General features: G+C 38.1%; 1 long non-coding RNA gene across 2 annotated transcripts in view; it reads right to left on the reverse strand.

The window, feature by feature from the left end:
• The window catches only part of LOC138155470 (uncharacterized), a 440018-nt gene that overhangs the window by 166600 nt on the left and 257461 nt on the right, over positions 1–15957 (reverse strand). The gene's annotated exons all lie outside the window — the stretch shown is intronic.

Genomic DNA, 15957 nt, shown 5'->3' on the forward strand with positions numbered 1-15957 from the left:
GGACACAGTCAAATGACCTTGTTCAAGTCAAAATGGCAAGTTTGTTGTTTTTATCATCTTCCTTTGTAGGAACACTGCAGAATCATATGTATATTCGGAAACAAAGGATTTTACATTAAGAGAATATGTTGCTTTCTCTTAATCTCTAGGTCTCCTAAGCTTTTAGAGAAGTGCTGCGTCATACCACTCTATCCAAAAAGCTACAAAGCCATCTTATTTTTAAAAAATCAACAGCTGGGACCTATTTACCAGGGACGAAATGAACTTGTAGAATAGAATACTTCATTAGTGTAGTTTTTATTTATACTTGTTACTGGGAAGGATATTTGGTAAACTTTGAATTGTACTTTAAAGTGGTAGAAAGTTATATGTACACATCATATAAATATGTATCTGTATAGTTATGTATGTATAAAGAGAGATAGGCATATATATGCATGTGTATATATGAATATATACACATGTGTATGCATATCTACTTTTAGGATTATAGGCTCACATATTTAGAGCTAGAAGAATAGATTTTATTTATATACCTATATTATTCTTTGTGTTTCTGGCTCTAGATCTAAATATCAATACTTCCATGGATTTATTAGCTTATCAATATCAACATTCCTCAAATGGTGAATATCTTGACCTACCCATATTATCTTATAATGTGTGGCTCTTGTCCATATCCTGTAAATCTTCCACAGGGAAACCACCCAATGTGCTCTAGCTCTCTTGGCATATAGCATTAGTTCCAATTAAACACAGAGCCTTCATCTCTTGGATTTTACCTTGCTCTTGCAACATAACTTCTGTTTTCTTCACTTACTATGCATCTCTTAGATGATGTTATTTATAACTCTTTTCATATATATATTTGGTAGAAAGGGAAGGGAGAAAGAAAGAGAAAGAAAAAGAAAAAAGGAAGGAAGGCAAGAAGAAAGGGAGGGAGAAATAAAGAAAATGAAAATCTGTATACATTCTCTATAGGTGCTATTTTATATGAATTTCTTAAACTACACATGAATATGTAATATGAGCAAATAAATGAATGAAAGAGAATTTATTAAACACTTATTATGTGCCAGGTACAATCTTCATAATTTCCCATGCTAATTCATAATGTTGATTTTATCAAAATATGGAATTGGTTGTAGTTATACTTCTGAAAGGTGATACTGAAAGCCAAGGAAGCATTTTTTGGTTGTCTTAAATTTTACCAACAAATAGAGAGAGAGAGAGAAAGTGAGAGAGAGAGAGAGAGACAGACAGACAGACAGAGACAGAGAGAGACAGAGACAGAGACAGAGAGAGACAGAGACAGAGATAGAGACATATACACACATATATACATGAGTTCCTATGTTTGGTTTGTGGTCCCTTGTTACCTTTTCAATCTTCTTCCACTTTACTCTTCTCCATGATGTTCTGACACTGACTTTCTTGCTGTTCCTTGCACAAGACACTCCATTTCCTGACTGCATTTTCACCAGTTGATCCCAATGCCTACAGTTCTCTCCCTCCTCATCTACATCTCCTGGCTTCTTGGCCTTTCTTCAAGTTTCAGAAAAAGTCCCACCTTCTATGAGAGGCCTTTCCTGATCTCCCTTAATGCTACTGCCCTCTTAGATTTCCTCCAATTTATCCTGTAAATATCTTATTTGTACATAATTGTTTACATGTTGTCTCTCCCATTAAACTTTGAGTTCCTTGAGAGCAGAGACCATTTCTTGCCATTTTTTTTGCGTGTCTACAGCAATTAGCCCAGCAATTGGAACATAGTAGAGACTTTAAAAATAACTGTTGATTTGACTTACATTACCATTTATCTTTATGGGGAAGTGATAAGGGGTTCTCCCTACTTTACTAATGCTGGCACCTTTCCTCTAAGAAGGTTATTACTTTTCATCGAAGTCACTGATAATGGGTATGACAAAGAATTACACTTACAAGCAATTTAGATAGTTAATAATTTATTCATGAAAAAATAAAGAATATAGTGAAGATCTAAGCCAATCTGTGATATGGCCACTTGTGTCTTTTAGTCCTGGTCTAGGACATAGCAAGGCACATATAAGATATAGCCAGAAAGTTATCTCCTCTTCCATCCTTACACTCTCCAGATTGGTTTAACTGCATGGAATACTGTATAGAGAACTGGACTTGCAGCCAGAAAGGCCTGGGTTTGAATCCTGCCTCACGCACTTACTAGCTGTGGGGTCTTGCATTAAAAAATTCATCCTCAGGTTCCTCATCTGTAAAATGTGAATAATGATCACCTCTACATAATATAGCTGTTGTGATAATCAAATGAGACAATTAATGGAAAATCTCTGTAAACCTTAAAGCATTACATAGTATTATTAGTTATATTATGCTTTATTATATAGAGTGTCCCAGAAGTCTAGTGCAGTTTAAAGTTTTTAAATCATTTAAGAATTCATTAAGACTTTTGGGATACCCTATAATATGTAATATTATATGGTATAACATGCAATATCATATGGTATAACATGTTATATTGTTATGTTACATATTATGCTATATTATAAAATAATCCCATTGCATAACATTACAACATATTATGTGGTAAACAAAATTTTATAAGTGTAAACAGACTCCTTTAAATTTGCTGTAAGCCAGATAAGAAAGCACACACAATTTGGTACTCACTGGTTACCTTATCAGGTTCTTTGGTTATTTATATTAATTTGGTCCCTTTCCTCCTTCTGGGAGAAGGAGCCTAATTTAGCCAGACTGCTTCAGTAGTGATGCAAATCCAAAAGTATCCTCTCCTCCACATAGAAGCTGAGGCTCATGAACTTTGTTCAGACAAGCACACCTACCTACATCTGCCATATCTACTTGTGTGACCTTGAGTGAGTCACTTAACCTGTCTTAAGTCTCTGAGCCTCAATTTACTCTTCTATAAAATGATGGGGCTGGACTAGATGGCCTCTGAGTTCTCTTCCAACTCTGTGATCCCATGACCTTTTGCTTTCCTCCATAGTGCTATGGAAATGTTATTGTGTGTAGAATTCAATTTAACCAGCATTTATTAAACACTTTACCATGTTACAAGGCACTGAGATACAAAATCAAAACCAAAAAGCAGTCCCTGACCCCAAGTTGCTTCCATTTACTAGGGGGATTCAATAAGTAAACAGATAATTGAATATAATATAATTTAATAAATGTACACATATGCATATATATAATATAAAATAATGTTTTGTTGTTTAGTCATTTTCAGTCATCTCTGACTCTGTGTGACCACATTTGGGGCTTTTTTTGGCAGAGATACTGGAGTGGTTTGCCATTTCCTTCTCCAGCTCATTTTACAGATGGGGAAACTGAGGCAAACAGAACTAATTGACTTGCCCAGGGACTAACTAGACAGCTAGTAAGTGTTTGAGACTGGATTTGAGATCAAGTCTTCTTAACTTTAGGACCAGAACTCTATCCATTGAGCCAACTGGCTGCCACTTTACATCAATTCATACAAGCCTTCTCAGGTATCTCTGAAATCATCTCCACCTTTTCTTGTAATGCAATAGTATCCCTTTACATTCACGTACCATAACTTGTTTAGTCATTCCCAAATAGATGGGACCCCCTTCGTTTTCAGTTCTTTGCCATCACAAAAAGGGCTTCTAAAACACTTTTGCACATATTGGTCCTTTTCCTCTTTCTCTGATCTCTTTGAGGATATAGGCTCAGTAATGGTTTCTTTGGGACTAAGGGAATGCAGTTTAGTGTCTTTTGTCTATAGTTCCAAACAGCTTTCCAGAAGAACTAGACAAAATCATAACTCCACCAGCTGTGAATCCAAGGGCCTGTTTTCCCTCAGCGCCTCCAACAATTGTCATTTTCTTTTTTTGGTATCTTTGCCAATCTGACAGGTGTGAGGTAAAACCTCAGGATTACTTTAATTTCGATTTCTCTAATTATTAGTGATTAGGGGCATTTTTTTTCATGTGGTTGTTTGGAGTTTTTCCTCTGAAAACTGTGTTCATATCTGAAATAATAAAGTTGATTCTGCATCTTTTTTAAATGGCTTCTATTAAAAGTTGATTGATTTTGTACTGTATCTGCCTAAGTCTGAATTAAGACTCTGAACTTAGTTCAGAAATTCAGTTGTCTAGAAATTCAGTTCTCCTCTTAATCCTTATTCTATTCTTCTATCAAGGAAGTCTGAAGAAGGCAACTGTACCCCAGGGAGGCTGGTCTAGTATCTTTACACCACCAAGCTATCCTTTGAAGTTGTCTGATTTGTTATCCAAAGAAACCTGGTTTTCTATCTCTGTCCTTGCAGATACAGCTGGATTCGAACAATGAACATTTCTCAGTCACAGGAGGGTGAGAGGGTTGTTGCTAGCCCTCATTCCCAATTTCTACCAAATCATATTTTCTTCCATCTATAATTCTTGCCTTCCTATTTCCTGTGTTCCTTAAAACCCTAAAAGACAGATGTCCCCCTCATTCAAAGTCTTAATTTTTCTGGGGAGGCTGAGATTGTATTTATTGATAAATTTGCTCTTTCTTAGTAAATCGATTGTGCTTAGAATTTTGTGCCTCAGTCTACCTTAATTTTAATTGTTAAATATTCTTTGACCATTTATTTAGTGGAAAAGAGGATAAATTCTCTGAGTTACTGGAAGATGATGAGAGAAGATTGGAGAGATAGAGGGGTAGCCAAAGATATTTGAAATTTATTTAAGAGTTTTAATTAGATCTCTATATAAGAAAGATTATTTTAGACCTTTGGGACTCTGTTCCTTATCTTCCTAGCAATTTAAAGGTCAGCAAGGAATCTGATTCCACCAAGAACAGCCTCAGCAGCCATTAAACTTCATAAAGTCCTCCCTCTGTGGACTTTTTGAGATCACTGCTATAATATTTGCTGACTTTATATGAATGGAATCTTTCTGATGGAAAAAATAACATAGATATGGGTATTTCTTCACAAACACTGCTTTTTAGTTATACATTCCCCATCTTGCACTTATAAAATTGATTCTTTGAACCCAGCTGTAAGATTTTACATTCATTTCTATTAAATTTTATTTCCTTAGATGTGGTCCAAAGTTCTAGTATACTGGAAACTATTTTTTTCTTTAGATTAATTACCATTTATTTGGGCAACTAAGTAGTAGAATGGATAGAATGCCAGGCCTGGAGTCAGAAAGACTAGTCTTCCTGAGTTCAAATCTGGCCTCAGACACTTACTAGTTGCATGGCCCTGCGCAAGTCACTTAACTCTGTTTGCCTCAGTTTCCTTATATGTAAAATGAGCAGGAGAAGGAAATGGTCAACCACTCCATTATCTCTGCCAAGAAAATCCCAAATGGGGTCATGAAGAGTAGGACACAACTGAAAAATGACTGAAGAACAACAAGCCATTTATTTATGAGGCACTGAAGTGGTACAATGGATAGAGTAACAAGCCTAGAGTCTGAAGGATTTGAGTTCAAATCTATTCTAAGATACTTATTAGCTTTGCAACCCTGGGCTAGTCACTTAACCTCTATCTGCCTTAGTTTCCTCAATTATAAAATGGAAATAATAATAGCACCTAACTCTCAGTGTTGTTGTAATGTTGTTATATGAGTAATTACTGTTAAATTGGTAAATTATTGTTAAAAGAGTTAATATTTGTAAAGTGCTTGGTACAGTGGTTGGCACATAGTAAGTGCTTAATAAATGTTTTCTTCCATCTTTCTTTATTGAATTAAATAGGAGCTCTGGGCTCTTTCTCTTTTTTTATTTTAATTTTAACCAGGTAGCAAGTAGTTCAAAAACCCTCCCTTCTCCTCTCAAAAACCAAAACCAAAATAAAAATTTAGAAATCAATAGATAGCTGCGTAGTCCATGCATTAACCATGTTCAAAAAATGTATGTCTTTTTCTGCATTTTAAGTTACTGACAGCATTTGAATCCTGATGGTGTCATCTGATGTGTTTGCTATCCCTCCTAGCTTTGGTAGGAGTGGGACTATATTGCTTTGGAGATTCGTTTCAACCTTACGGTTAAGCAGTCTTTTTAATTCTGGCATGTCATCAGAGATTAAATCAATCTCCATCATTTGTGACAATGGGAGACAGGAATATAGCATAGAAACTTGGAAGGGTATGTAATGGCAATGGTAATTTGAAGATCTTCCCTGCCCCACAATAAGCCTAAAAGGATTTGAAAATCTTTCCTGCTTCGACAATAAACTCTGCCCCCTAATAGGCTGAATGTAGTCACATGGAGCCTGTGGTGGGAGGAGTTTGCTGAAGGGTGGAGCAGAGCCCACAGGAAGCTGGGAGAGAGAGTCAGACCGATAGTGGGAGAGTTCAGGCAAGGAGTCAGTTAGACTCATGAGTAAAATATTGGTCTTATATTGGTTTGTGGGAAGGCTAAAGGATGCTGTGGCTCTCTGTGCTATTATGGCTTATTAACTTCTTTGCTACTATGATGGTATCAGCTTACTGGTTTTGGGATTTGGTTTTCTGGCGTCTGAATAAATATTTTGCTCCCGTCTTTTATATGGAGAATTTGTTATATTTTGCAATATTTTGCATGGGTACCATGTGGGTATATTTATCGTGATCATTGGTGCTCTAAATATTGCATTGACCCTACACGGTAAAGACCAAACCTGTGTTTCATTGGTATAAAGAACTTCCACAAGAGGAAATTCCCCCCAGTCATTCAGGTTGGCACCTTCTTTGTATTTTAGTCTTGGAGAATTTATAGTCTTAGAGTCTCTTGCCCAAGGTAACACAGCCAATATGTGTCAGGACAGGACATGAATCCAGGTCTTCTGGGTTCTGAAATCATTTTTCTATCCACTATTCTACACTGATCCTCTTGAAAGAGACTTGAAATCCATAGGCAATCCCAAAACTTGATTTTATCTATTAGTTTTTAATCAACAAATATTTATTAAGCACTTAGTACATTCCAGGTATTGTGTTAATTGGTAGCTAAATCATTTACTAGAGCTACAAAAATAGCCAGACTTGCTAATTAATCATATCTTCACCTGCTACTTCTACTTGTTGGATTAAAAAGCAGAAATGGTGTTTGTCCCAAAATGGGGAAAGGAGAAATGATAGCCATGGATAGAGAACAAAACTAACCTCTTAATAATCAGGAATTACACTATTCTGTACAGGCCTGATAGATTTTATGCTACTTTGTGAGGTAAGAGATATAAGGTGTATTCACTTTTCATACAAATGCAAATTTTCCTTAAACTGGATTTTTTTTTCCTACAACAGAATGTGAGTGTGCTAGGTTCATCAGCATCTGAAACTTTCCCATTCAGAGATGATTTTCAGACAACTTAGGTGGTACATAATGAATGACAGAGTCCTCTGCAGAGTTGGCTAAAGCATCTTGTTAGATTTTGCAGAAAAAGAAACATTCCAGCTGTCAGGTATAACTGATGTCTTTTAAATGGGGCCTTCTGCTCCCAGCCTTCTGTGACACAGCAGGTGTGGAATATGAAAGGGAAAATGCTTTTTTGCTTATTGATTAAAAGCATCCACATCCCCATTTACCTAGTTTTTCATAAGCTTTAAGGCAATGATTTTTTCCATAATGTTAACTGCTTTTCTCAGCAGGAAAAAATATCTTTTCTTCATACATACTCTTGGTTATAAAGTTCAAGGTCTATAAGTTCTCAAGTCAGGAATCATTTCTGTTTGTCTCTCCCTTAGTCATAGTTTTCCAAATTTATCTTTCCCTGAGCATAGAAATCTATTACTCCTTTTACAAACTAAGGCTAAGTCTCCCTCCCAAAGGGAAAGGTTTAGAGTCCCAGGGGTGTTCTGTGAAGTTTGGGTTCAGTCAAAGGACCACACTCGAGGAGCTGAAGGGCCATATGTGGCCTCGAGGTCACAGGTTCCCCACCCTTGAGTCCCCACCCCTAAAGAATAACCACATTTCAGGGTCCTCTGGAACCATAGTATTTAAGTGACTCTAACTAAGCAGATAAAAATAGAGTGTTTATTAAGCCATTAATATGGCAATTGTGCAAAGTGTTGGCAACACAAATGCAGTTTTTAAAAAAGGCAGATCTTGATGTCAAGGAGCTTACAATCTAATGTATGAGACAAAATGCAAATAAATCTCTAAAAAATAAGCTATATATAGGATAAATAGGAAATAATTAACAAAAGGAAAATATTGGAATGAAGAGGGTTTGGTGAAGGCTTCCTGTTGAAAATGGGATTTTTGTTGGGTGTTAATGGAAGCCAAGGAGGGCAGTAGTAGGAGTGGAGAAGGGATAGTGTGGGGACAGATAGATGGCACAGTGAATAGAGCACTGTCCCTGGAGTCAGGATGACCCAAGTTCAAATCCCATGTCAGACACTTAACACTTACTAGCCATGTGACCTTGGGCAAGTCACTTAACCCTAATTGCCCTGCCTTCTCCCTTCAAAAAAAAGAAAAAAAAAAAGAAACAGCCAGGAGGCCAGTGTTTGAGTCTCAAGCAGGGGAATACAAGAGTCAATCTTAGTTGTGACCTAGGAACAGAGTGATTCTTGGGAACTCTGTTGTGTTTTTAATAGTTCTAGCTATGGATTGTGGATTTAACGCATAATTTGCTTGGTAGTATATTACACAAATTACATCAAATTGCTTGTATCTTATCCAGAGAACCATGTTTGTTTATCAGTTTTTTGAGAATATACACATTTTGTTTTACATTGTACCACACAAGTGCTTATCTTATTGAAAAACTTCTCAATTTTAAAAGCTCAATTATAAAATAAAGGCTGAAAGCAAAATGCAGCTTAATACAAAATTGAAAAACTTATTTCCACTATCTTATTAATGTACTAGAACTTATTTTCACTATAATACCTCAGGTACAATCTCCTTCAACTCCCTGTTTTACATAAAAGGAAATTGAGGGACAGAGAAATTAAATGACTTCTGTATGAAGTTAGGGTAAGGACAGATTGAGACCATACATGAGCTTTCAGTGGCATGGGAAAATTTAAGATGAGGAAATATCCTCTACTAAATGCAAGTCACTGCCTTCCCCATAACTAACTGTAGTCTTAGTGAACTACCAGAGCATTGAGAAGTTAAATAGCTTGCCCAGGGCCACACCACAGCCAGTATATGCAGAATAATTCATACTGGATCTTTTTGGCCTCTCAGTCAGTTCTTATCTACATGTATCTATCTACACCACACTGACTCTTACTTAAGAACTTAACATTAGCATTTCAACTAGGTACACACACATGTTCCTCATTTTCTGTGTCTTTACAAAGAATATTATACCCAATAAAGCATAAAGAGGTGTCTAAAGTCTATCACGGGGAAGAAAAGAGAAGATAACTTAGTATAAAATCTGCTAATTGTGAATCAAACCACCTGAGTGAGCTAACCTCATAACAGGAGAAATGTGAGATGCCCAACCATGCTAATGAATTAAGCCTTGCTCCCAAAGAGGACCAAGAACATTTTTTTAGCAAAGTACGAGTAATTATTTAAATCTAAGAAGAGAAATGAAGTAGGCAATCAGATTAATTAGATAAAGCCTTGATGATAATTGTATTTCTTCTTAAGACCTTCAGCACAGAGGGCATCCAAGGGTCTCATTAAGGCTTATAGTAAGGCTTAGTAGGTTTATGCTAAAGAGGTTGGCTCACCTAGTACCATCTGGTAGAAAAAAGAGATGGGAGCCTATATTAAATCCATTAAGCCTCCTCCCCTATATGGAAGAAGAATTACAATTTGCCAAGTGAGAGCTACCAGCAAGAACAATAGCTAGTTGAGGATTATGTTTCTAAGAAGCACAGAGGGCCAGGGCAAGTTTGCCTTTGGAGAATGTAAGAAGTTTGTGTTTCTCCACAAAATGTGTGGCCCCAGATATATATAGATGCACAAAATATATGTAAATAACAAATGAACTAAATGTTGTCTTAATGCAGATTTAAGAAGGTTCTAAATACTAAAGTCCAATACAGAGAAATCTGGAGGACACAACAGGGCAGTAAAGCAAGGGACACACTTATAATTTGAAAAGATGTCAAGGAGGACATGGAAACAGGCCAAGTCCACTGAAATCAGTCTAGAATTGGGCACCTCTTTGAGGAAACTGGAGGCAATGAGGCCCTTCAAATTAGGAAAGTCTGTTGGGTTTCTATAGGTCCTCATCTGGTTCTAGAAGGACAAGGCATTTGGTGGAAGGGACCAGGAAGACTAGACCTAGAAACTGGTGCTGATACATGCTAGTGGGTGAGTAAGTGGGAAGACTCGGGGCACTGGCACCTAAGTTGGTATTCAAGATTTCCTCTATTAGGAAGGGGTTTTGGCCTCCTAATGCTGGTCTTACTCTGATTGGGTAACTTCAGGGGTTTTGATGCTCCCCAGGAGCAACTTGGTTTAGTTGGAATGGGGTCATTACAGGGTGGGTTCATTTCAAATACCATACTGCAAAGAGGAAAATTTGACCTTAGTTGTATAATAGAGCCTTTCTATGGCACTCATGACTGGAATGGCAATGGTTTTATTCAGAAAGGACATACTAGTTAAAAGGGGGAAATGGTGCAGTATTATTTACTAAGGATATGGGAGAAAATGGAAATCCAGTAGCCCAAAGTGAAAACATGGCAGAGAACATTTGGACATTTGGATGAGGATCAACAAAAAAGAAAACACAAGTCTTGCTGTCACAGGACTATATTACAGACCTGTTGAACCAGAGGAAACAGATGGGGGGTTTGGGAAACAGGTCACAAGCTTGGTGATGAAGCAAGACATGGTAGTAATCGAGGCCTTCAATTATCCAGACGGTTCCATTGGAGCTTTCTCTTTGTCAAAAGCAGAACAGTCAATAACTTCTTGACTCTTATTAATGATTCTCAGTTCAACAAGAATTTATTAAGCATACTATTTTCTGGGGGGCATTGTTTAGACAATGGGGAAGGATGCTAGGAGTTTCAAAAGGAAGGGAATTATGAAGGGAAAAGCTGTTCTTCATCTATTTTGTGGAGAAAGAAAAGAAAAATGGGATGACAAAACATAGCAATGGGAGCCTTATGGGATGTGACTGCTTTACCTTAAAAGTCATTATGGAGGAGATAATGATCCATGCATACATTGGCATATGCCTTCCATTTTAGGACTGTGGTTTTCAAATTGCTCAGATGAAGAAAAATAAGGGTTCCACAGGCTAACATTTTATAGAGAAGTTAGTATGAGAGGAATGGAAAGCTCCCAGGAAAAGAATTCTGAAGGCTCATACAAATCTGATTTTGTTGAGAAAGAAAAGGGAGTGTAAAAAAGCCAATATCCATGGACAAAGAATTTATTCAGCAACACAGATTTTTCATAAACATGTATGAAATGTGAAAGCAAGGACATATTGCATTATATTGCTACAAAAGCACAGTCCCCTAAGAAAAATGTCAAGAGTGTTCAAACTTAGAATGAACTGAGATGAGTGATGAATGCTAAAGATAGCAAAAATGGCTTATTTAAAAAAAGTTTGGTGGAGGCTAAGAGGAAAAGCAAAGAAGGGATTGTTCAGAGCTCACAGGATAATAATTGATAATGGATGGAGACTACACATAAAATCATAATATATATGAAATGAATAAAAGCAATTTTTTTTGGAGAAAGTATGCTAACAGCTGAGAGTGGTGGGTGAGGGGTGTTGGGAAAGGCTGCATGTAGAAGTTAGAGTTGAAATGAATCTTAAAGGAAATCAAGGATTCCCGAGTCAGAGGTGAGGAATAAGTGATTCCAGGTACAGGGCACAACCGGTACATAAGCCAAGGGATAGAAAATGGAACATCATGTGTGGTTTGTAAGCTAGTATGGCTGGGATGCAGAGTATATGAAGGGAAGAAATATGTAAGAAGACTGGAAAGGTAGGAAGGGGCCAGCTTGTATTCAGGTACAAGCTGGACTAAATAGCCCCCAAATCTCTATCATCTCTGAGTTTCTGCTCAGTTCTGATTCTCTGACATGCATAAGGCAATCTTAAATAGATCTTGAGGCTGTGACAACTTAAGTCAAACAACAAACATTTGTTACGTGTTTGTTATGTGCTAAGTCTTTTATTTTTTCTGGAAATAAGAGCAAAAAAAAAAAGACAATACCTGCCTTCAAACATCTTACATTCTTTTTTTTTTGGGGGGGGAAGATAGGGCAATTGGGGTTAAGTGACTTGTCCAAGGTCACACACCTAGTTTTGTTAAGTGTCAGTGGTCAGATTTGAACTCAGGTCTTCTGACTCCAGAGCCAGTGCTCTATTCACTGCGCCACCTGGCGACCCCAGACATCTTTCATTATAATGGGAGAAAACAAAATGTATAAAAGGGACCTGAAGGGAGGCAGGTCCTCTCAAGATGGAGAACAAGATGAGTGGAAAGTACCCATATAGTATTATAAAGGAGGAGCACAGGGAACTTCCTCAAAATGGAGGTTTCTGGAGGAACTCACTAATGAGAGGATGGGGTCAAAGGGACTAAGGGATGTTTCAGGATGAAAAGGCTGCTAGAACATGGAAGAGAAATTAGAAAAGCCAGAAGTGGGTCCTGAAGAGGAATTAAGGAAGGAAGAAAGGAAATACACACTAAGTAAATGCCTACTATGCTCCAGATGCTGATAAGCACTTTTTAAACATTGTCTCATTTGATCCTCACAACTCTGGGAGGTAAGTGCTATTATTATTGTCCTTTCACTGTTGGGGAGATTGAGGCTGGCAGAGGCTAAGTGACTCCTCCACACAGCTAGTAAATGTCTAAGAGTGGGTTTTAATTCAGGCCTTATTAATGGGAGGTCCAGTGCTCTATCCACTCGGCCACCTAGTGGCCTCTAAGGACTGGAATGAAGTTGACTTGGGCATTCCTCAAAATGGAGGTTCTGGAAAGAATTCAACCAATCAGAGTTGCCTCCTCCAAAACCTACTAATGACCAACTGCCATGGATAGCCAAGTAGGACCAAGAGCCCTGGCAATGGCTCCCAGATCACTAACCTTTGTGCTTCTAGCCCAACCTTTACAGCTATCCTCCAATGAAACACATCTGTGGAGATGCAGTAACCTGGCAACAGCTCCTGCCAGCTCTATAGGCCAAAGTTCTAAAGACCCAGAAAAGAACATTCTTGGCACCAAAGTCCTTGGGGCTGTCAAAACTGTTGTGATTTTATCAGTGGAAATGACATTACAGAAGCTGTCTTGTCACTGTACCCTAAAGACCATGGGATTTTTCCGTCTCTCTTGCATCTGAAACCATGTATATATACATGCTATCTCTCCATCCCCTCCTCACCCCCCATTAAACCATGACTTCCTCAAGATCAGGGATGGTCTTGATTTTCTGTTTGCATCTCCCACACTTATGACAGTACTCTACATAAAGTAAGTTAATTAGAAAATCCACAAGCATTTATTAAGTACCTGATGCTGTGCTAAGTGATTGGGTTATAAAGAAAGGCAAAAGACAGGTCCTGACCTCAAGGATTTCATAGTCTAAAAGTGGAGACACGTAAACAACTACATACAAACAAACTACATACAGGATAAACTGCAAATAATCAATGGAGGGAAAGCATTAGCATTAAGGGAGATTGGGAAAAGTTTCTTGCAGAAGTTTCCAGGGAAGTCAGCAGGTGAAGATGAGGAGGGAGAGCATTAGACATAGGAGACAGCCAATGAAATGACCAGAGTGGGGAGATGCAGCGTCTTAGGGAAAAACAGTAATGAGGCCAATGTCACTGGATAGCAGAGTACACAGGGTTCTAAGGTGTCAGGAACCTAGAAGAGTGGGAAACGGGCCAGGTTACAAAGGGCTTTGAATGCTGAACAAAGGATTTTATATTTGACCCTGAAGATGATAAGGAACCATCAGAGTTTAATGAATGGGTCCAGGTGGAATTAGGGGGCTAGGGGATGACAAAGTCAAAACTGTACTTTAGGAAAACCAGTTTGATAGTTGAGTAGGGTATGGACTGGAGTGCAGAAAGGCATGAGGCAGGGAGATCAACTAACAGGCTATTTCAATAGCCCAGAAGTGAAGAGATGAAGGTCTGTAGCAGGAAGGTTACAGTGTTAGAGGAGAGAATGGGGCAACAGATTGGATGAGGAGGGTGAGAGAGAAGGAGAATTGAGGATAACACCAAAGCTGTGAGCCTGGGTGACTGGGAGGCACTGGGGTGGTACTCTCAACATTAATAGGGAAATTCAAAAGGGCTGAGGGCTATGGAGAAAAGAGAATGAGTTTGATTTTTGATATGTTGAGCTTAATATTACTTTTCCTTCCTTCACATACTATTAATTAGTAGGCTTCACTGCCTTTTCATTTCACTTTGGTACAACCTCCTGATTCATCAGGAAAAAATATTATTTCAATAGTGTGGTGGGGGCCAAAATCAGATTACTATTGATTGGAAAGAGTGGTTAGTGAGAAAATAGATTCATACTGTGTAGAAATTCTTGAAAGGGGGTGGCTAGGTGGTACAGTGAATAGAGCACCAGCCCTGGACTCAGGAGGACCTGAGTTCAAATCCGGCCTCAGACACTTGACACACTTACTAGCCATATGACTTTGGGCAAGTCACTTAACCCCAACTGCCCTCCAAAAAGCAAAAAAAAATTCTTGAAAGAAGTTTGGTTATTATTGGGAAAGGAATAAATGAGAAAGTAGGTGTTTTGAGAAGAAGGTCAAAGAGATTTGCTTAGGATGAGGACTGTGTCTATATATAGATTAAAAGAAACTGGTAGAGAAAGGAAGATTGAAGATGACTGAGAAAGAAAGATATCACTGCTAGAACAAGAGAAGCTAACTCTATATAAAGACTAAAATGAAGGGGTTTCTCTCTACAAGGGGAACTGGAAGTGAAGAGACTGAGGAGGGGTGGGAAGGGGAGGGGAGGGGAGGGAATGGGTGGGGAGGTGAGAAGAAAAGAGGGATGGAGGAGAGGCTGATGATGAAGTTGAGAAATTTCTATAGGTCAAGGAGAGAGAGATCTAATTGAATGGTCTCAGTAGTCTTCACAAAGTAGGAGGCTATATCATTTGCAGAGTAATGGGGATGTTGACGTTTATTTCCAACTTATCCTGTATATGTCTTGTTTGTACATAGTTGCTTACATGTCTCCACCATTAGACTATGAGACCTTTGAGGTCAGGAACTGTCTTTTGTCCTTCTTTGTAACCCAATCACTTAGCACAGTGTCAGGCACATGATAGGTGCTTAACGAGATGAGCTAAGAGAAGGGTCAAAAGTATTTGAAAGTTATTTTGGGGAAGAATATAAAAAGTTACCTTAAAGTGCTATATAAATGCTAGCTATTATTATTATTAATTATATCAGGGCTGGCCAATACCTTTATACCACTAACAAAGGGATACAATTCAAAGGAGAGAGTCAGCCATAGATGTTCATGAGAAATAGGATTAGACTGGTTAGATGTAATCTTTAACAGAATAAAAAGACATGATTAAAAATGAGTGCCCATTGCCCAGGTTAGAGGTTGTGGATAATGATTATTGGCTCCACTGTGTCTCTTTTTTCCTTAGTGCTCCAGTTATGTCCAGGATTTCTAATCCTGAGTGAATGTCCATAATAATGATAATAATAACAATAATAATAATAATAATAAAACCACAATCTTGTATCTCATCCCTTGTCCCTTTAGCTTTCAATTCTTGGAGTCTCCCATGGAGGCTTGAGTTTGCATAAGGAAATATCAATCTTGTTTCCACTGGCCATTGTGGTCCGACAGAAGATGGTCTATGAATGTGTGGGGTAGGGGTTGGGGGTAGGAATATTGCCAACTTCCTTTTCTACTCCTCTCTTCTCCTCTCCCCTCCCCTCCTCTCCTCTCCCCTCCTCTCCTCTCCTCTTCTCTTCTCGCTCTTCCTTCTTCACATTCTCATCACTTAACAACTGGTTTATTCCTTTAGCCTTCTGATTGGTTCCCCTGCCTCAAGTCTCTACTCACTC

Source organism: Petaurus breviceps, unplaced genomic scaffold, assembly GCF_028583685.1.
Source record: "Petaurus breviceps papuanus isolate PSGF00001 unplaced genomic scaffold, PetGlider_PUasm1.0 91133, whole genome shotgun sequence".
In the NCBI taxonomy this organism is placed as follows: domain Eukaryota; kingdom Metazoa; phylum Chordata; class Mammalia; order Diprotodontia; family Petauridae; genus Petaurus; species Petaurus breviceps.